Source organism: Protopterus annectens, chromosome 9.part0 (genome assembly GCF_019279795.1).
Source record: "Protopterus annectens isolate FY-2018-M chromosome 9.part0, PAN1.0, whole genome shotgun sequence".
In the NCBI taxonomy this organism is placed as follows: domain Eukaryota; kingdom Metazoa; phylum Chordata; order Ceratodontiformes; family Protopteridae; genus Protopterus; species Protopterus annectens.
In genome coordinates this window covers 144,360,883-144,384,912 of record NC_056743.1, presented here as the reverse complement: position 1 = coordinate 144,384,912, position 24,030 = coordinate 144,360,883, and the positions used below count along the sequence as shown (strand labels likewise).

Sequence of the window (24,030 nt, the reverse complement as noted above, 5' to 3'; positions counted from 1 at the left end):
AATATTGTATTTAACAAGGCTAGTACCTAAAGTTATGATCAAGGCTCAGACTGCCAAACAAGCAGTGGAAGACTGGGACCATGTGATATAAGTGCAGTATAGAAACAGTTTACCTGGTAGAAGCACATAGCTTGGATAACAGCACTCCACATTATCAGGAAGTTGTGGTTGTCTATTTTGTGGGTGTCACATTTCATATGAAGTGTGCAAGTATAAAACAACTTGCATCGAGCATCTAAACCAAATAGCCAACTCACAACAAGGAAAGGCGCTCAGGAAGTGACAGTTATCCAAAATGCTGGCTTCCTAAACAAAACATATCAGAAACACTGGCTTCCAAAACAAAATATATCAGCCAAGTAGGTAAATGGACAACTTGAAATTTAACAGGACTTCATCAGAATCAACAGCTCAGTTCATCCACCATTTAAATAACCATTCTAGTCACATAATACAAAATACTTAAAGGAACCAATTGAACTTACTGTATTAATAGATTTATTTTTTTATATATTTTGCAGAGCCTAGCCTATGATTTGGGGGGAAAACAATGGCCCATTTAAGTCCTATGTACCATGTGAGTAGGACAATTGTTTAAATGATGGATGGACTGAGCTGATTATTCTGATGGAAGATCTACTAAATTAAGGGATGGAAAGCCCTTAATAAATAAATGTGGTGTTGCTTTTAAAGTGGTGTGCATTTACCTACTTGGCTGATATGTTTTGTTTTGTAAGTCAATGTTTACAGTATGAAATATGGAGTTCATCCTCAGAAAGTGTGTGTGGGGTAGGTTGTGGTGTGCAGCCTTGAAACATTTAACCTAGCTTTACAGGCTGAGTAAAACAGTTTTCATACATTTTTTTTAAACATTATTATAATTGGGTTCTTACTAGTTCATAGTTAAGTACCATGCTAGCTGCCTTTGTGGGACATTTTAAGCCTTTTCCGATTCCTTTGAGAAGAACCAAACCCTGTACCTCTGGTGTGAGAGAGAAACACCTTAACAATTATACCAAACCCACCCACAAATATGGAAAAGTCATGAATTTGCATGTCATCCCTGCACCCAGGGGGCATGCTAATCTTTTCTGTATCATGCCAGTAATAGTATATGTGCTGCAAATGTAAGAATGAATATGTTCCTGCATAAAGAGGATAATGAATGATATTACAGGTCTCTGTTTAAAAAAAAAATAGGGTAAAATGGGACTAATCCAGCTAGCAAAAGTAAACTGTATTGAACTCAAGACTGTATCTACCACAACTTAAATTTGCATCCAGGATGAAAAAAAAAGACAATAAAAGGTTAAATACCAAGAAGAACTGACAGACAGCTAATACTGGTATGTATGCGCCCATATGCATAATTTGGTATGGGGGCATGCAATAGCCATAAAACCATCGAAATGTAGCATTCATACATAGCAATACTGACTACCTATGGAAAATCTATAGTCATAATTTAAATAACAAAACTGTGATTCAAATGTTTAGTATCCTAATCCAGTAAAGTAATAATATTAATGTAAAGTATTCTAATAGGAAAGATGGCATGGGTAACAGATGAGGCTGGTTATTTAACACAAAGTATAAAATATGTCCAGTTCCCTAAATCAGAGGATGTGGTAATCCTGCAGTAAATACATTGACAGGATAATGTAATACACTACTACAGCAAACAGGAAAAAAGCATTGAGAGTTCATGTAAAATTTGTCAGTACAATGAAAAATATTGGAGCTGTGGTAACTAAATTACTATTCATCTGCTCTATATAGGTTGCATAATTCCTGCAGGGTTCAATGCCATTGACTAATTCTGACCTACTGCTTAACATGGAAACCTTACCGAGCTCAAACCAATGTGGCCAAGCAATCCAGTCATCTTTTAAACAATACAACCAACTTGAAAATTAAAACCACAATTGTTACCAGTTAAAACTGCACAAAGCAGACGTAGACTTAAAAATGTGCAGACTTGCATTTAATGTTGACAATCCAGTTAACTCTGGAAGCATTATTTCAGCCAGACATTGATTAAATGTACTTGGGGCTCTGGGTAGTTTTCAAAGTATGAGCCTCCCATCCCCCACACACACATTTTTGAACCACACATACATGAGCATTTTATTTTGAAGTCACCTTTACTATTTTTAATGTATCCTTACCTAGTAGAGTGTTTTAAATTGTTATTTTTTAATAAAGCAGCATTTGTGTGTATTTTAAATTTGAACATTTTTCTATTAAGAAGTAAAACAAATTTTAGTAACCACTAATGGCAAAATTGTCCGCTAATATCACAGTTATAATCTACCAATGTCTCTTCTCATCAGTTTCAGTTACATGACTATATGCACCACAAAGCCATGTCTGACCCAGCCCTACTTGAAATGCTACACCTAAAGAAATCCCAGTCCGCCCTGCGCCACACACTCCAGAGATCATTACCACAATCAACAGAACATGCTGGAGGAACAGGTTCATCTCCCAAAGACTGCCCATACTCTGGAATAAGCTTCCCATTCATGTCAAGCAGAGCACCTCACTAGCCCTCTTTAAACGAAATCTTGATGAGGGGATGGGTAACAGAAAGTTCACTCCAGGGATCGTTCCAGTTGCCCTACTGGATAAGAGGCACTGTGAAATAACATTGGGTGGCACGATGGCTGGGCAACATTTTGGGGCAAGGCTTGTAAAGGCTCCAAAGCCATTAGCCTAGTACACACCTATGAACCTATGGTAAACAAAAATAGTGGCTGTAAAGTGTTCAAATTTATTTTGCACAAATGCATCCACGTCCTGTAAAGCCAGACTATTTAAGATGAGCAAATAAAAAGGAGTTATGTTCATTTACAGGCAACAACAAAATACCATAAAAACATAAGCATGACTTTATCATGTGACAGTACTGTAGAAAAATCCAAAGAGGAGAAGGATTTATTTTCTAAAAGCAGATAGTAGTAGTACATAAGGAACGATCACTAGTGATTGAGAACTGGGAGTTTAGCCAGTAGCATTGTTCAGCCTCCACAATAAGTTTCCATCTTAACTTCTTTCTCTAAAAGAATACCAGACTAATTATGACCTACAACATTCTATCAACCCCCTCTAAAACTTGAAAGCGAAATTATAAAGAACAGGGTAAGTTAACTTTGAATGGAAAAATGTATACCTTCTTCTTAATCAAGCAATTGTTTCAGCATTTTTACCACTTAAGTCACTTAATTCATTGTATGATACTAGAAATGGGGGGCTTCCTGGGTGAAGCAAGATCCCTCAGAATGTACTTGGATTAAGTTCAGAACTGCAAAATATTTGGTTAAAACATATCTAAAAATGAAAAAACCAAGCTGCTGCCCAATAGCACTGAGCTATCAAAGTTCAACTTTCTTGGCTCTAACAACTTGAAATGCATTGAACAGTCCGACTGCTACCAGAGGACTTAACTTATAAAGAGGATACACAGAAACAGTACTTTATTTCTGTATGACATGATTCCCTCACTTTGCATAACTGTCTTTTCTCTTATTATTCAGCTCACATGCTTTACCATACTGTTCATCCTCCAAACATTACAAATCATAACCCTGACCTTTAAAAAAAATTGCAGCGGATCAGAAAGACCACCACTTTCTTATTTTTCACAATAGAAGGATTTTGTATAATAGACCATATATAGTTTTTATCAGGTGTATTCTCTATAGGCTTGGTGTATTTATTTATTTAATAAGATATGTACCCATAAACAGGCCTGCCTTTATAAGGAAAACAGTAAATCCACAAGGGGCAAGGGTAAATAAGAGGATCAAAATAAAATCATAACCCTAGGCTTAAATTGTAACAGTTAAGAAGTATGCACTTTACTCACAGGCTGTCACTTCCTTTTGCAACTCTTAGCTAATGGAGAACTCTAGTTGTGTTGCCTGGTGTGGATGCAGTTAGAAAAAAAAAGCTTCAGTACATTGTCTGTCAGGGACAAATCAGTAATTCATAAAATATGGTGAATCAGTGTGTTAAAAACAAGAATGTCCTTCCAAAAGCAGTACAGTTAAGAGGTATGTTTACTGCACTAACTTTCAAAAACAATAACAGCATTTCACTAGGGGAATTTTAATGTCCTTTAATTAACACATGCAGCTGAATCTGCTTGTGCACACGCAGTGTAGACTAGTGAACCTCATCACTCTCTGGTAGTGCACATGTGCGAACACAGTGAGGCAAGTCAGTTGATATAATAGAGTACTCATGGTGTAGTTATTGCTTCCCCCTTTACTAAGTTGTAAAGTTTCTTTTTCTCAGCAGTTGTGTTCAGCACACAAAATAACTAAGCTGAGTTAGCAGTGCTAAACATATCAACTTAAAAAAAAAAAGTTCATGTAGTTAGTCTGGACCGTAATGTGCCCCCTTGTATTTGTGGGTTCTCGGGAACTGATTCCAGCCTCTCCAAAACTCTCCTGCAACTAATTCTGACTGCCACATGACTTATATGGAAAATTAAAAATGGAATAGGAACACACACAGTAAGAACAGAGAGACACTTGTTGTGTCTTTCGGCTTTTCCCGGTTAGGGGTCGCCACAGCGGAACTCCGGTCCGCTAATGATTGGCAGTTGATTTTTACGTACCGAGTTGCCAGGCCTGACACACAACCTTCAACAAAGGAACGCTCATTCAAGCATGTCTCTACGCAGAAGACGCTCTAGCTGATAGTCGAACCGGACAGCGTCTTACTGTGAGGTGACAACGCTACAACAGCAGCAGCACCACCGCGGATGTAGTAAGAACAAAGAGACACTAAGTACTTTAAATGAAAAAGTTAGCAATCTAGACATTCAAGGGCACACCCAGGGATATGAAACAAGCCATCTAAGCTTCCAGACTCCTCAGAACATAGTGTGCATCTTTTACACTTCAAGAACTATTCAAAATGCTAACGCGTGGATTCATAGACAAGCCTTGCATGTCTTTGCAGTGCTTATATTAAAGAAGCTAGCTGTACACAGGACCAGAGATTTAACTACAGATGTAGCAGCCAGGGGACAGCTGTTGGATGCAGACATAAGAATTGTATAGTGAAGCATAGATACAATGATAACACAAAGAGCAGCACTATAGTAGCATACGGCAGGAGTAGGACTTCAACAGTGTGCATCTGCCATGTGAATGTTATCAATGCAAAAACAAGCTAGCATGCCTGTAGTAATGTGTAGTTGCATTTAACTGCAGCTAGCAGCAGGCAGCCACAAGAAAGGTAGCATAGGCTAACACATGGGAAACAGACAAATTTGAATGCACGTTTCAAAGTGCCAGCCCTGTTTATTATAACTCCGAGACAAAATATATACATTAGAAAGCTTAGAAAAGCATACACAGGTAAACCTAGAACAGTAACCATAAGTAAGACAAGAATGGTTGTTGAAGGAAGGGTATTTTTGATGCAGTAGAAGTTCTCCTTTCACCTATGGAAGAGAAAGGACAGTATATACGAAAAAGCTGGGGACATCAGTGGATGGATACATATAGACAGAGAGGATGTGGGCAATGAACAAGGAATTGTGAACACATAAGTGTGGAATCACTAAGAAGAGGAAAGGTTGGACTTCTGACATGGTTGGTAGCCCAACCATCCCAGGAAGAAACAAACTCAGACATTAATTACCTGGTTGGGTAATATTATGGACTGGTTGCACATTCAGATGCCTTATTGGTATGGCTTCCTTCTCATGTTTTGCAACAAGTTTGTACTATAAGGACCTCTGAGGTGCCAGGGTAATCTTCCTGGCCAGACTTACAGCCTCATGATGGGATACTACTAGAGACTTTTACAGCCCATCCTCAGGAGATGTGCCATCACCCTGTTCCTGAGAGGCACTAGTGACACACTCCACATCACCTGCAGCAAGAGAACAGTCAGCTCCTCCTGAGAGGCAGATCTGTTGGGCCATATTGATGCAGTAGTAGTTGGCAGTGTCCAAGACAAGAACAGCATATCTTACTGTTCACTGCAGGGCCTGCAGGAGGATACTGTGAAAAAAGGGATTATTCACACGTGATATAAACACTGGGACAGGTCGTGTGTGGTACACTGTTTTCTTCATTTCATCTTGTCATTTAATATGTCCTGCCAAAGGAAAAAGTGCTAGGAGTTACTAAAATTCAATGTACTGAAATGAAAACATCCCATTTTGGACTCTCTCTCATTTGAGAGGTTTCATTGCCTGAGATATTGCAAGCAATCTCTGTTAGATGATTTTACTGCAGCTTTGTAAAACTAGACCATTCCCCATGGTTGATGCTAGGATATTCTGACTCAACTCTTCAGTGCAGAATGTGATCCCATTTACTGCAGTAGTTAGTAGCCCTTGTATGCCTTATGTGAATAGGCTTGAATTCCCCGATATAAGTTAGAGTAATTCACTGAATACCATTACTGAATTTTACAATACACTGCACTGAAATCAAAATCCAGTCTAGAATGTTTTGTTGGCTCACTGTTAAATGAAAATCACAAGTGCATCCATTGACAAGGAAAAGCGTTGCACGGTGTGTTAATGACTTCTATTTGAATCCTGTAGTGCATAGGTGTGTCTGGTGTGGGGGTGGTACCTTCTGCCAGTATTGGGGACATCTAACCCTAGTAATACCTTCTGTAAATGGTTATCCATTTCATACCCTCAATCCTTGGCAATGGCAGAATGGAAGTTATTAGCATCCACAATGCTGGAAAAGGAGCACTAGACAGGGGTGGTCACTTTCACCTCTACTGTTTGGTTGTCCTGCAAACGTACTGCAATATGAGTGAAAATTATAGGGAATTCAAATGGAATGCGTAAGCTACATAACCATCACTTATAGAAAAGTCTTGTCATTACACATCAGCTGACTCTCAGATATATAACAAACTGCCAGTGGCCTAAACTGGACTGGATCCGTGAAACCCAGGGAATGGTTTCTTTATAATTCAAAATAAAATTGTCATGAGTCTTGTCATAATCTTTGACTGATGTCCGTTGTTAGCTGCAAATACTTTGCAATTTGGTTCCCATATAACCTAGTGAACTTAACTCGAATAACTTGACACTTTCAAATACAAATCCGTATAACATTTTAGACTAGTTTGCCAGCTTAAGTAGGCATCATAAAATCTGCTGCTACACAGGGTTATTTAATATTCCCTCTGCATCTCATTCTGTTATAGAAATATTAAATTCTCTTGCCAGCTGAGGTTAAGACAAGCAAATGAAGGGATCAAATATATCCTTTTTCTGTTTATCTTCTACCTGTAATCAAAAGCATTGTTACCTTTTCACAGAAATGCAACTTGCCCATGAGGAATTATGGAAGATTTTAAAAAGCTGAAGCACTCCAAATTAAATATTAAAATCTTATTTTAAAGTTTTCACCTAGTCCATTCACAAAATTTAAAAAAAGTCTGCAAAAGCCATTGAATAAGAACAGTCTACACCTTTGGAAGGAGAATTAATATAGCAATAACCCATGCCTGGGTGTGGGTAATGCTGGATTTTACCCATGGTTGATGTGGTTTGGTCACAAGGGCAAAGCCCGAGTGGTCAAACAAAGCCAACCGTGGGTAAATTCAGCATTACCCACACCCAGAAGTGGGTTATTGCTATTATGCAATGACATTATTTAAGGAAAAAAATAATTACTTTTCTTAAATAATGACATTGTATAATGCCTCCTTGCTGCCCTTCCACAGCTGTCTGGTATTCTGCGGCAGTTCTGATATACTGCGCATGCATATACATACGCAGTACATCAGAGCTGTGGGCAAAAGCAACGGAGAAAACAAGATCTCCGTTGCTTTTTACAAACTGTTTCGCTATGTTAAATGGGTTTAACATAGCGAGACAGCTTTAAAAAAAGCAACGGAGAATCTCCGTTGCTTATTTTAAAGCTGTCTCGCTATGTTAAACCCATTTAACATAGCGAGACAGTGTTGCTGTAAGAGTTATAGTAATGGAAAAAGACTGGGCGACCGCACCTTTTTCCATTACTATAACTCAGATTTACAATGTGCAGGCTGACCAATCAGCATGCACGTTTTTGAATATTAATGGGGGGTCATTGTATAATAAGCTTTATGTACAGGCTAAGTGGATTTAACCTTGTCAGTAAATCAAGTATCACTATAAGAAAATATTGCATAACACCTATATTTTCATTTAATTTGGAGTTTATATGTATCATTACTGTACTGTGTGGAAAGTTAGAGAGAGCTTGATAAAATCAAGGGATCAAAAGATATACTTATGACCTGCCAATAGATGAGTGAGAACCCTGTCCAGGATATTCTGTAATGTGCAACTGGAGAGATTAAATGGTAATAGCTTAATAATATGCATTATTGTTTTTGTTCACATTAACTACATTGCTGTTTTCGCTTTCAGCAGGTTCAACATCTGAAGGAGGCACAGTTTCAGAAAGTCATTTGCTTATATTACAAAGTGCATGAATGTTGATTCTTTTTCGTGTTGTCTTAGAGAAAGCCAAGCTGTCCTGTTGCTTACAATGGCAGACAAAAATAAAGATGCCTTTGAAGACCTTGCAAGATAATAAAATATATATATAAAATTATCACAGCAAGTAATATGTTTTTTACTATGGGTATATAGCATGGTCATAGCCTTAACCCCCCCCCCCCAAAAAAAAAAAAACAAAAAAAAAACAAGAAACTTTGAAGCTGCAAAGCAGTGGAGAAAAGAGAAAACACTGCTGTAGCTAAAAGTGCTCTTTGCAAAATTACGTCCGTCTACTGGCATTTGGGCAAGCAAGTTTCAGGAGGGTGGTATACTCCTCTCTCTCTGCCTGTTATCATTCTTTTTCCTCTTGGAGAAAGGCGTCTTGTCCTGTTGCCTGATGGCCATATATTGCATTACATTAGTTGCCCCAAATCTTAGTCAAGGTACTAAATTGCACTACTATACTGCTCCTCAAATTATAGAGCATTTCTCTAAACTACAACTTTATATGCACCTTGCAAAATGTGTGCGATGTGCATTTCCTTCACATGGTTCTGTATCCTTAAGTAGTTTAATGTTGGGGATAGTTGTTTTACTTGGATTATAATATATTTCTTCATAGGAGAAGTGGTACGCTGCATTTTCTGGCTATCATACACACACACACACACACACACACACACACACACACACACACATAACTGTTAGCAGGTTATTTTTTGGTTATATTATTTGCACACACACACACACACACACACACATAACTGTTAGCAGGTTATTTTTTGGTTATATTATTTGCACACACACACACACACACACACACACACACACACATAACTGTTAGCAGGTTATTTTTTGGTTATATTATTTGCACACACACACACACACACACACACACACACACACACACACACATAACTGTTAACAGGTTATTTCTTGGTTATATTATTTGCACACACACACACACACACACACACACATAACTGTTAGCAGGTTATTTTTTGGTTATATTATTTGCACACACACACACACACACACACACACACAAATTGGTAACTGTTAACAGGTCATTTCTTGGTTATATTATTTGCACACACACACACACACACACACACACACACACACACACACACACACACACACACACACACACATAACTGTTAGCAGGTTATTTTTTGGTTATATTATTTGCACACACACACACACACACACACACACACACACACACACACAGACACACACACACACACACACACACACAAATTGGTAAGTGTTAACAGGTTATTTCTTGGTTATATTGTTTACGCCTCACTCTTCCTTTTTATTGATGACTTGAAAACACTATTTTACTTTGCTGTCCCTGCGCTGTCATGGTGAACTGATATACACGCACTCACACTGTTCCATTCATGGTCATCTCTTCGTGGTTAACAAATGAACTTCTACTCTTTCTCTGCTGTTAAGACACTAGCATGTACATTATGTATATATATATATATATATATATATATATATATATATATGTATATATAAACTGTCTCAGTGCTGGTCTATAAACTCTTGTTACTGGTCTTTAATTTACATTTATTTATGATTTTAGTTTCCTTTTCTACCTCTGCATTCTATTGATACTTCAAATGGCTTATGTTACTTTTCCTTGCCAGGTTACTATACAAATTCTAGGTCATATACATTGTTTACGATCTCTCTCTCTTGTTAACCATTGTATCCACTAATGGTCACACCCTCATATTGTTTCTTTAAATAATTGTACATATTTCCTGCTTAGTTCACTGCCTTCACGAATGTCTTGGTATGTGTGTGTATGGTCCATATAAGTACTGTACATTAATGTTTGACCACACACTCCTTGTGTATAGTTGTATTCATATTTGATTTAGGTTCTTGGACCAGGGGCATGATTAAAAAGGGTCTTTGGATGATTCTACTTAACTGGTTATCAGATTTAAGTAAAGTCAGTTATCCACCAGATCATATATCTGGCATGCTACTCAGTTTGGTTCAACATCAGCTATTGGAAGACCATGTGAGGCAAAAACCCCTTGCCACCATTATTTTTAATAACAAGCGTATGCAACGTTTAATCAAGTTCAAGAGGAAAAGTGCTCACGCCAAAACCAATAAACAAAAGAGCTCTGGATAGCAGTTTCCACCACGAATATAGTTTACTATTGCACAGCAAGCCACACCACAAGAAACAGGATTAATGCTGACACACAACCAGTTTGTTTTCGTCTCACCAAAATTACCTCAGTCTACTGGCATTTGAGCAAGCAAGTTTCAGTAGGCTGATATAGACGAAAATGAACTGGTTGTGTGTCAGCGTTAATCCTGTTTCTTGTGTGCAATAATAAACTGTATTTGTGGTGGAAATTGCTATCCAGTGCTCTTCTTTTGTTTATATGTAACGTTTAATGCTATGCAGGAGGGGAATAAAGAAATCAATGTCAATTTCAGAGTAATTGCCTTGTTATCCATAAGAAGGAGTGGCATATGTTCTACCATTTCCACTCTCTTTAATGAGCTAGGTCATACCAGTTCAATAGGCAATAATCTAATAATTTTCAGCATGCTAATGAGAGGAAGGTAGATAAAACCTACCTCATGTAGGTGTAGCACCTGACATTGAGTTTTGTTATCAGCTCCACTGGCTTTTTCAATGCCTCCTATTGTTTTTCCCCTAGTATGTATTCAGTTTATCCAAAACAGTATATTGAAAATATTAAAGTACCACAGCATAAGAGTTATGCAGTTATAATCCCTTTATATTGTGTTAGTCTGAGAGAAAAGGGAGGCGCACAATGAATGACTGTGAAGGTTTTGGCAGTATGCTGATGGTATAGGGCTAGTGTTGCTAGGGAGACTAGCTAGACTACTGTCTGTGGATGCATTTAGTGTATGTGTGGTGATATTATAGGCTGAAGAAAGGGGACCAATGGATGGGGAGCCAGTGGTGCTGTGCATAGCGGATTGCAGGAATAATCATCTCTCTCTGTGAAAGCCCAGTTGTTGTTAAGGCACTGTTGTAAAGAGCCATAAAGGAATAAGAAGGCATTTTGGATGATTAACACTGGGATTGCAGGCTATATATTTGGGGGGGGGGTGAAGAGAGCAGTAGCTGAGCTGGGGCTTACACTGTAAGTATGTGATTTGGGTCTCTTCAGTATGGCAGTTGGGGCAAACCTGGAAAAAAATAGGTCCTGATGTCATCTTTGATATGTGAAAGTAACATTCAGACACTTAAAAGGCAGTAAGGGAATATGGGTGCATGGCAGTCGATGAATAATTGACAAAATGGAAGAAAGTATGGAAAAAAAATGAATAATAACCTGTCTCTGTAAATGAGCATTACAAAGGGACAGGGTGGGGTATGATGAGAAAAGGCAGCTGTGCCACAACATATTTCTGTAGATGGGGATCTCAGAAAAAATAGAGTATAGAGGGCAGGTTATTCATTACATAGAACAAATGATTACATTGTCTTATTTAGTTTGCCAAAGTTAATGTAATGTGAATTTTTTTCCCCTCATCAAAATAATTTGTAAAACAGGTGCATGAAAACGTGTTCTCCATGTTGGTAATTATTTGTTGGAAATCATTAAAATGTATTTATACACAAGAATAAATATTTTAAATGTACAATAATTTTCAGCTTTATAACATGCCAAATGTTTTGCTTTGAGAACATAAGCACAGCATCTCCAAGTAGTAGGGTACTCTTAATGAAAAATGTAACTTGCAAGAAGCACTGTCCACGTTACACATCACTTCTCCCTTGCGTATCCTGAGTAAATACTATCGCAAATTTAATTAAATTAAAAAATATATTCTGAAAATCAGCTGCAACATTATATCAAAAATAGTTTTACTTTATTGCATATAGCAGATTTAAACCAAAAGACCATTGGATGTTAAATATAGAGTTTTTTGTTTTGTTGAGAAAAATAATCATACCTCATCAGCTGAGAATTTTATGCATTTATGAATTTATTCAAGTATGTAGATGCACAACTATATGCTTTTATCCCACATAACCGGGGGCAGCCTTTCTGTTTACTTTTCTTAAGTGTTGAAGTCTTAACTCAAAATAATTTCTCATAGGAAATTAAAATGTTTCCTGACTTTGAATGTTTATTGCATATGAAACTGTATACTGTACATAACATTTCTTTAGCTCTACCTGAACTAATTGGAAGGCATCACGTTGCTGTGTTGATTAGCAGTAGCTGCAGGAACTCGGTCTTTTGGCTGGTTCCTGGTTGGAGCATTTTCTCTGTAGGGCTTAGATCTCCTTCCTTTGTTCTCATGCATTTTCATTAGGAGCCATGGTTTCTTTCTCTGTCTAAAAGATGTATGTGTATTGGTGTTGCTCAAACTGTCCTTTGGTAAATATATGATATGGTTTTGTATATATTCTGCAGTATACTGACTTTCCCATCCAAGATGTTTACTTTTAGGGCCCATCTGTCTGTAACCAAGATATGGATAAAATGGGTACAGAAACAGCTGGAGGAGATGCTGAATCTGTCTGAAGACAAGAAGAAAGAGCAAACAGTTGTCGTGTCTTTGCCCCCACTGATGCACTGTTAATATGAAATGAAATTATGCTAGACCATATCAAGAGTTGGCACAGTATTAAACTGCAGAAGACCTGGACAGCCAAATGACTCCACTTTTCATGTCTCAGTGTTATTAACTTAATCATCTGAATCAGCACACTTTTCATTATGAATCCCAAAGATTCATGCTTTCATTTAAGTAGTGATTTTTAAAAAAATTACAAATGTAGTTGATTCTGTAATGTTGTATTGTCCACTAAACTTAAGTGGGTTAAATGTCAGACGGTGTATTGCAGATAAAAGTTTGATGCGAGACCATCCCTCTCATAGCTGTCTTCTTTACTGACATAGTCTGGGTTTTACCAGGAAATTAATCTTAACAGTTCACTAGAGTTCATCAGTCATATAAAAAGCAATATGATTTATTCTGTTTTGTAATGATATACTGCATTCTGTAGTATTTTGAAATTATATTATTTGAAAGTAGAAGTGGTGCATAAAATTGATAACATCCAGTATATTTATTACACATTTCAAAGTGGTGTACAAGAAATAAGAAATGTAAAATGGAGCTTTGTGAGAGTGTTCCACTGAAAAACTGCACTGTGTTTTAAATAGCTCTTAGTCCAAAAAGTACATTTTTCAGCATGACTTACAAGGGAGGTTGACGTGAAATCAGACTTAGCAGTAGGTTTAGTAATTTACTGCTGAGATTAGCTCATTACCAAAATGTCAGAGAACGTTCTCTCCTGAATTAACAGCCAGTTGCAGCAAGACAAAAAGTGTGATTATGTGATAAATCTGATAACATTCCTGGTAAAATTCTTCACAGCCTAACACCAAAAAAGGAATAGTAAATAATGACTCATGCTTCAGATCCTAGCAACACATGATGTTTAAACAATCTGAAGAGGGAAACCCCATCAGACAAAAGGAGAATGAATATCTCAGTCTATTTGCCTAAATTATGTCATTTTCAGATCAGCTTCTTCAGCTTCTGCTGTTAAATGCAGAATATAATGTTACTGGTAAAAGCAAGAGCTTTACTCTTCTTAACCAATTGGATCATTGCTTTTATATTAGAATAGTTGTACATCCTAGAAAAGAGTAACACAAATATAAACCGCAAACAGGTGTAATACAAACTCAGTATCTGGTTTAAAAGTCAGCAAATTTAACATTTACTGGAACTGCAGCTCTATAATACTGAAATGATTGTGATGCAAACAATTTCGGATCCAGTATGTAGCCACGTGCTTGTGCAACATGAGGGTGAGGGTGGGAGTGAGGCAGGGAGTAGCTTACCCAGTCAGGGGAGCAAGCAGGATTGCATGAGTGACCCCAAGTAGAGGTGGGAGTTTCAAAATGGAGCACTCTGGCTAGTGTGTGTCTGCATCTACCAAATGTGTCTTATGGAACTGAAATCTGCTTCATATGTAGAAGAGTGTACAGGCCACCAAGGTAATTCTGATGTCAGGCTGCCCCAGCTACAGTGTGGAGTAGGCCAGAGTAAGCCCATCACCCCTTATTGTTGTCCGCATATTTGATCTGGCAAAAATTTTACATCGGATGCCCTTCCTGACATAGCCCTCCCCATTTATCCTGGCTTGGGACTGACGTGAAGAAATACACTGGCTTGTGCATCCCCCAGTGGCTGGGTTAAATACTGTATGTATATATACCATACCTCTCAACCTCTTACTACAAGAAATCTGGACAAAGCTTGACCAAATGGGGGGACAAAGGCCCAAAAATAGGGACATATTTTAAATATTGCTCTTATAAACTTAGAAAGTTGCTAGAATAACAGGATTTGTGCTACCATACATTTAAGGAAATACGTCTGAAACTCAAATGATTGTCATTATTTATTGACTTTAATCCATAAATTATCCCAATGATTTGTCAAAAAAAAAACACACGTTTTATGAGGAACAGACCAAAAATATGAGGCAAAACTCTGGACATTCTGCAAAAATCTGTACAGTTGATAGGTATGATATATACAGAGAAATCGTGTGTATGCGTATGCATCATATGTGGATACATTTATTTGCATTTTGCATTGAGTGTGACGAGGAAAGACAGGATTAAAAATGAGTATATTAGAGGGACAGCTCAGGTTGGATGATTTGGAGACAAAGCCAGAGAGGCAAGATTGCGTTGGTTTGGACATATGCTGAGGAGGGATGCTGGGCATACTGGAAGGAGGATGCCAAGGATGGAGTTGCCAGGTTAAGAGGAAAAGAGGAAGGCCTAAGATAAGGTTTATGGATGTGGTGAGAGAGGACATGCAGGTGGTTGCTGTGACAGAGCAAGATGCAGAGGGCAGGAAGAAATGGAAACAGGTGATCTGCTGTGGCGACCCCTAATGAGAGCAGCTGAAACAAAAAGAAGCAGCAGCCCATCACCCGTTTTAAGTCCATGGATTACAACCATTCAAATCAGTTTTGTTGCTTTTGTAATGATGGTTACAAATGGGTTTAAAATCGAAGGAGAGGATATGATGATTGTGAGACTTGGGGAGGAAACTATTTAAGAATGCTTATAGTTTAGAATTATGTGGAATTTTCTTTATATTTACTATAGTCGTGTGTTACATAGTTTGATCTACTATATTGCCAGATAGATACCACTTAAAAACAAAACTCAGGTAGTGCAAGATGTAGTTTAGTCAGCAGTTACAAGTACATTGTGGCTTGAGCGCATACTCGCGTGTCTGTGTCTGTGTGTGTGTGTGTGTGTGTGTGTGTGTGTGTGTGTGTGTGTATATATATATATATATGTGTGTATATATATATATATGTGTGTATATATATATATATATATATATATATATATATATATATATATATATATATAATATGGGTTCCATACACTAGATCGAATTTTCACTAATTCGAAATAGTGCATGGAATGCTCACTGCAGTGAAAGTGCACTTAATAGAAATTGCACTTACGAAAAGTTCAGTACAACAAATGGGTGTTGTACTGGACTTCCATGCAGTACTCATGGATCTTAGGGTTATGGCACGGGTCATCTATCCCCTTACCATGACCTGTGCCCTAACCCTAAGGTCCATGATGACTGCAGCACAGTGAAGGACATAGCAATGTCCTCCACTATGATGCGATAGTCACGAACCTTAGGGTTAGGGCATGGGTTAGGGTAAGAGGATAGCTTTAGTAACTATCCCCTTACCCTAACCCGTGCCCTAACCCTAAGGTCCATGACTATCGCACCATAGTGGAGGACATAGCTTGTTTTTTATGTCCTCCACTGTGCTGCGGTGTTTTCAGTGAAGTGCACTTACACAAAATTGAGGCTTCCTATTACAAGTTCGAAGTAGTGAACTTTCGTTCTTGTAATAGGAATCCATATTATATATATATATATATATATATATATATATATATATATATATATATACACACATATACAGAGAGTATGTGTGTGTCTGTGTCATGTACATTTATTTGCATTCTGTTCAAATGCCATTCCTACTATGAGTTAGACTGCCCTGAATCTTAATTATATCACAGGTTTATTTTAGTGCATAAAAGTCCTGCTTTACTGCTGAAAAGATGAAAGCATTTCAGATGTTGCACACATGGCTAAATGCATAAGCATTCACACAGTGAATATACACAGCGGGAGAGGGCTACCCAAAGGTTACGAACCAGCTCTGGCACAATTTGTTCTCTTGTGTATGTCTCCATTTTTAATGTTTCTTTAAATAAATGCTTGAAATCTAGTGCCAAACATAAAATAATTTGAAACAATAGCTGCTAAAAGTAACAAAATGTATGCACTTTTAAAAGCAAATCAACATCCTAGACAATCTAAATTAAATGAACTGTAAAGATGCAGTTTAAGTCAGTGCAGCTTTAAATGTCTTTTTAAAGCAAGCGTGTTTACCAGACGTTCATATCAACAGCTCAGTACCTCATGTTCATATCAAAGAAGTTAAGAACTACCTTATAGACCTAGCAGTAAATCCCTAGCCTCATCTTATTTACTTCCAACCCTCTTGTATGCCTCACCTATCCTTAGAAATGTAAGCTCTACACTAAAATCCAAACTAGCCTCCTATTACAGTGAAGTAATGAAATTTGCTACCAGCACTGCACACTGAACTTGCTACTGCCAAGCCTTAAAGCAACTAAACTGGCTTGCACTTAGCTACATAATGTACTCTCAGCTAGTTATATCATACAAATTGATATATTTTCCTGAACAATGCCCTGCATTAAAATCATATTATTGCTGCACACCCCCAAAAGGGGACCTCTGTTCTGGTGATAAATTTCTACTAAGCAGTACTAAAGCAAATAAATCACTGGGGACTTGCTATACTCCTGTTAAATCTCCAGTCTCTGGAACACCATCCCTACACATGTAAAAATGATTAACAGACTTCCAACCCACAAGCTCCAGCTTAAACTACCTTACCCAATCCTGGTCATGCTCATCTTCATCATCAGGCTGAGACTTCTAATAAAAGAAAAAAATTGTTATTGCTTATCACAAACTTTTTGCCCGCTTCTACTTGAATCATTACAGCCCTAACAACTTTCCTTCTGCATTTCAATTAATATTTCACCCACCCTTAAACATCACTTCTCATCTTGCTCTTTTTCTAACTGCCTTCATTCAGTACTCTGCCCCCCCTCATACATCTCCTGTATCTCCAAGTTATAAACCTTCTAGATACACCAGTTTGGAACAGGCATCCTAAACAGAGCCAGTCCTATATCATGTTCTCTCAGTTGTATGCTATTACCACTATCTCCCTGTACAATACTAATGTCTGCCCTCCCCTCCTACATAATTGTATAACTTAAGTGTATTTCTTGAGGTCTTTACAAACTTGTGCAATAGCTTCATTACATATCTTCATCTCGTTGCAAACCTTTCTTTACTGAAATGAAAGAACACTAAACTTCAGTCCATTTACTATTTGCAAGATTTTACAGCTAGCTGGAATGACTGTATAGACTTGTAATTGTTAATGTAAATACTTCGCTTTAAAGAATGGGGTTACTGTACATCAGTACCCCAATTAGAGAAGAAGCGTGCTCCAGCAGGGTATTTATGTACAAGTAATACCCGCTGAAAAACGAGTCCGCCTCTTCATGGCAGCTTATCAAGCTGCCGTGGAGCTCGGACTGAGAAAACAGAGCATCCACTAGTATTTTACGCTCACTAAACAGTACTTCTGCTGTTTAACGAATGTAAAATATATTAAAAAGAAAAAAAACTGAAAAATGGAACTGTGCGTGTGTGGGTGAGTTTATGCATGTATGTCAGTGAAGTGAGAGTGAGTGAGTCGTTATATTACACTCGCTAAGCAACATGTCTGCTGTTTAGTGAGTGTAGAACAAAAGAAAAAACAAGTGTGCGTGTGTATTAGAGTAAGAGAGAGAAGTGACAGTGATTGCTCTAACGAAACAGAAATGTGTATGTGTATTCATGTTTCTCTTTGCATGTGTGTGTGAATGCATGCATGAAAACTGAGAGAGACTGTGTGTGTGAGTGAAGTGTGAAACCGATCAAATGATCCTTGGTAGCATGTGTGAGAGAGAGTGAGAGAATGATCCCTGTAGCAGCAGCAATTTTATGTACATCTTATTCTCTTAGCACAAAAAATCTAGACAAAGCCTGACATAATTGGGGGGTGGGATTGCTAAGAAATAGGAACACATTTTAAATATTGTACTTATAAACTTTGATTGAAAGCTGCTAGAAGAACAGGATTTGTGTTAGCATGTATTTTCTGAAGGATATGAAATCTGAAATTCAATTGCATGTTATTATCTGAAGGAAATAAAACTTTAAACTCAAATGTAGGTCATTATTTAGTAACTTCTGCCTCCGATGACTGGCATTTAACCAAACCTTTTAGAAGTAAGGGACCAAAAATATAATGTAAATACCTGGATTTGTTTAAAGTGTTAAATTTTGGATGTAAAATGCTTCTTCCAACACCATTAACATATACTACAGCAAATATGAAACGTTAGGCAGAGGAACTGTTTTACATCAAAAATATATAAAAAAAATTAAATAGTACTTCGAAAATAAATAAGTAAAACAATAACTTTACAGTGAACCCATTCTCTAAGCACTATAATGCCCTCCAGGGTGTGTGTTACTGTATAATTAATGCCCTTCCAGGGGTGTAGAGGCCCTCTGCTTGTGGCGTCAGGTCTCGCCACACCCCTGGACGGGCTTTAATTGCACATTAATACACACCCTGGAGGGCATTATCGATTGTGTATATATCTGTCTTGTAATTGTTTGTTGTTTTATGAGAAATGTAATATGTTCTGGGAACTGTCTGAAATTCACTTGTTAATATAAATGTACTGTGGTGGAGCTTTTCTCCTCAGGCCTCCACTGAAAATGGGCTTTGCCCATTCAGACGTTCCTGGTCAGGAAAGACAAATAAATAAAAATAAGAATATTGAGTCGGAATCTTGTAATCTGTTTTAAGAAGTAATTTTAGCTTTTTTTGGTTATCTAAGAAGCCTAGGTGGATGAGTAGCTTTTTTTTTTCCTTTTTAACTAACATCTTTAAGGCTCTTCTCTCATTCCCTTGTAGCCAGAGCAGTTCTTAAAGCACAGTAACATGAATTGGCTAAACGGTATCATTCAAAATTGTTCCATTACTATTTTGCATCCACTCTAGGTAGGCAATCTCACCATCCAAAAGCCTGAGGTAAAGTGCACTTTAATAACTGAGGCGAGACGATGCAACTGCATGCACATGTGCAACCTCTGTACATCTAAAATGCTAATAAAAACTAAAATTGGGAAAGAAATATCCCTTAGATAGCATCCCGTACTGCAAGTCCTGACACGTTAATAAAGTAACTACTGATTTAAACTTAAACCAGTAAATTCTGAACCTTGCTGTTATATTTTTTGTGTTTTTGTCAGTCCTTCATTCCCATGCTTCTTATAGATACTAAATACAATATAACAATAACCTAGAATACAATAAATATCGCAGGTACTGAAGCCTCAGAATTAATGTAGAGCCATTAAAGTTATCTCTGCAGTTTTGCTCTTCCAAACATCAAAGTTAAAGTTTTTAGAATGTCAACACACACCTCACATTTGCCACATGATCCTTCACTAACAACATGTTGCTTGAGACCACTGTCAGATTACCTCATTAACTACCTCTGCCATCTGATCCCAGTCAGTATATAATAGTAATGACCAGTTAGTAACTTCTTAAGTATGTCAGATTACCTCATTAACTACCTATGTCATCTGACCCCAGTCAGTATATAATAGTAATGACCAGTTAGTAACTTCTTAAGTATGTCAGATTACCTCATTAACTACCTCTGCCATCTGATCCCAGTCAGTATATAATAGTAATGACCAGTAAGTAACTTCTTAAGTATGTCAGATTACCTCATTAACTACCTATGCCATCTGACCCCAGTCAGTATATAATAGTAATGACCAGTTAGTAACTTCTTAAGTATGTCAGATTACCTCCTTAACTACCTCTGCCATCTGCTCCCAGTCAGTATATAATAGTAGTGACCAGTTAGTAACTTCTTAAGTATCAAAAATGCATAAGAGGAGGAGAAAGGAATGGATAAAGAAGTAACTTGAATAATTCTGTAAACATCATGTGTGGTACATATCCGTTGGAGAGGTAATACATACATATACGCAAATATTTCAAGCAGAGGCCTAAATGCCCTTCTAGCTTGCCAATATACCAAAGCACTTGTTCCCATAATAAGTGTCCAGGCTGTTCCTAAAAATATCTGAACTAGTGATTACTTTAATGTAATTTGGTAGTCTGTTCCATGCATCAGCTACTCTGTCAGAGAACCAGTTAGTACACTTCTCATTCCTATAGAATCTTCTACATAGATTATCTGATGATTCTCTAGTACTTTTTGATGACCCCAAACATTCCCAGAGGTAGTTGTCCCTAAATACCTGAATAAGATCATCTCTTAGATATCTGTAAGAGATGCTGTACAAGTTCAGATATCTTAGTTTTCCATAATAATGAATGCCCTTGGTACATTTCCACTGTACTCTTTCCAGTTTACTCATGCTTGTCTTCTTATAGGGTTTCCATATTGTTATTCCACACTCAAGTTTAGGTCTAATGTAACTAACAAACAATGACTTCATTATTTTTAATTTCCTAGACTTTATAAATCTTTTTATACAATCTATATTTCTATAACTATCATTAACCAATTGGTTGATGTGATTAGAAAAACTCATAGCTGAATGTACCCATATACCTAGGTCCTTAAATGAGTCTACAGTTTCAGTCACTGTGTGCTGTAATAAATATTCATCTTTCAGTTTGTCTCCCAAATCTCATATGCTTAGTTTTTAATATATTTATCAGCATATTATTCTCCTGTGCCCAAATGATCAGTTTAGTCAAGTTATTGTGCAGACATGTCTTATCTGCAACACTTGTAATCAATTTACCTAATTTCAGGTCATCTGCGTATAGACTGCAGAACACCTCAGCTGAAAAAGGTAGGTCTGAAAGATGCAATCTAAACAAGTAAGGGCCTAGGAACAAGTCCTGTGGGACACCCTGACTGTAACTAAGGAATTCACCTGTCCAGTTGCTGTATGATACTTCCCATGTCCTATTTGTAAGCCATACAGCTATCCATTTTATCAAAAGTGCATCAGTACCTAGTTGTACTAATGTATTGATCAGTTTTTTGTGTATTATCCTGTCAAATGCTGAAGTTAAGTCTATATAAATCACACCACAATTTTTCATTCATAGCTGTTATTATATTGTTATAGAACATCATGTTACAGGTGGTAATAGATCTAAAAAACAAACAGAATCGGACAAATGTACTTAGAACCACAAATCCACAGAAAGAGGAACCAGTCCGTGAAGACGTTTACAAAAACTTTTAATCTCCTCAATGGTAAAAAACAAGATCAAATCAAGCGCTTTCGCTTGGCTCAGTACCAAGCTTTTTCAAGATAAAATATACAATGAATTGTGTCCATTTATATACAACTCTCAAACCATCATGTGACCCAACTCATAATCCAATGCTTTTTACAAACACTCCATTACATGTCCAGACATGCAAATTAATTTCATTGTATTAGAGCAAATACAAGTTGATGGTGGGGGGGGGGGGGACTGGGAGACACGATTAGAATATAAAGAACTCCTTTGGCAGCTCAAGTTAGATGCTGGTAGCAGTCCAGGTTTGAATGACAACATCAATATAAGTAGTGCTCTGAAACTAAGGTTGGCTAGATTATGAACAAGAAGTATGCATAGTGGACGCATCATAGTTGGGTTTTGTCACAAACATTTGTTTTGATGCATTTTTAAAGGTGTTATTATTCATCATTAATATTTATTATCTATCATATATTTTTTAACATGGTTGTAAACATGGGTTTATGAGAAGACATACATACATTTTTTATATATTCACATTTTTAATACATATTTTTCACATTTTGCCCTTTATATCTATTTTTTATAATGGGAAGGTTTGATAGACAAACAATTGTTAGAGAAGTGAATGTTTTGTGGAATGAATATTTTAACATAATGTTTTTGTATGGTATTTAGACACACCTGCAAGTTTTAATTTTACATATATTATTGAGGGTTCTAACAACCAGTATTTTAGTGTAGCCAGGTTATTATGGAACAGTTAGCATGTTACTGATCCATTTTTTCAGATTGGATTTTGGTTTTACAAATATTTGCAATTATTTTTAAAATGATTATAGCTTTAAGATTTTATTATGAGTCGGGTCACATGATGGTTTGAGAGTTGTATATAAATGGACACAATTCATTGTATATTTTATCTTGAAAAAGCTTGGTACTGTGCCAAGCGAAAGCGCTTGATTTGATCTTGTTTTTTACCATTGAGGAGATTAAAAGTTTTTGTAAACGTCTTCACGGACTGGTTCCTCTTTCTGTGGATTTGTGGTGGTAATAGATCTATCCATTTCTGACAATAACTTATCCAGTATTACCTTCTCCATTATTTTTCCACAACATGAAAGTAGACTTAAGGGTCTGTATGATTCGGTTTTTGTCCTACTCACCTTTCCCTTAAAGACAGGTTTAATAAGCACATGTCTAAAGTCTTGAGGAATCTCCCCATATTTATATGACCTAGTGAATAATGGATATAATGGTACTGTAAGTTCTTGCTTAAGTGTTTTCAGGTCATTGTTACTAATTCCGTCTCTTCCCTGTGCTTTGTTTGGATTCATTCATTGTGCACAGTTTTTTTTTATATAATCTAATTTGATTCCATTATCTGGGGTTACCTGGATGTCACTAGGACAACGTATCACTCCTTTTGTTTAGCCAAACTGCTTTGCATAAGCTTTTGTAAATATCTATAATTTGTTGTGTCTGAGAAAAAAATTTAGAATCTACACAAAGTTTTTATCAATTTGTGTGTCTTTACTCATTCCATCTTATGTATCTATAAAAAGGTTTCCTAGTATGCTCGATATCTTTATATACATTTTCTGCAAAATTTTCTTGATCTTGTTTCACACTATGTGTAATCTGTTTGTCCAGTCTGTTTATTTTCACTCTTCAAAGTTGTAGTTTGACCTCTCTTTCATTTCTTAATTTTTTTTGTCTCTAACCTTAATCAGATATCTTATTCTTATGGAAATATATATCCCTGATGCTTTATGCCTAGATACTGATGTTAAACATTTTTTGACTTTTTGCACTCAATTTCTCTTTCAAAACTTTCCACATTCCATCTGAAGTTTTTCCACTGAACACCTCACTCCAGTTAGTTTTACATAGTGTTTGTTTTGCTTCCATATAATCTTTAATTAACCTTCTGTGCATTGGTTTAGATTTCAGTTTGGCAGAATTATCTAGTGACAAATTAACCTTAATAACACAATGATCACTGCACATCAGTGGTGGTAAAACTTGA

At 36.9% G+C, this 24,030-nt stretch overlaps 1 protein-coding gene and 1 non-coding gene across 2 annotated transcripts in view; one reads left to right on the top strand and one right to left on the bottom strand.

Annotated features, from left to right (window-relative positions):
* Nucleotides 1–24,030, top strand: part of LOC122810502 (SH3 and multiple ankyrin repeat domains protein 1-like) — a 4,213,494-nt gene that overhangs the window by 2,336,274 nt on the left and 1,853,190 nt on the right. The window lies entirely within an intron of this gene.
* LOC122812535 lies at nt 1,028–1,135 on the bottom strand. Its single transcript, XR_006366514.1, has one exon. It is a non-coding gene; the product is annotated as a U6 spliceosomal RNA (small nuclear RNA).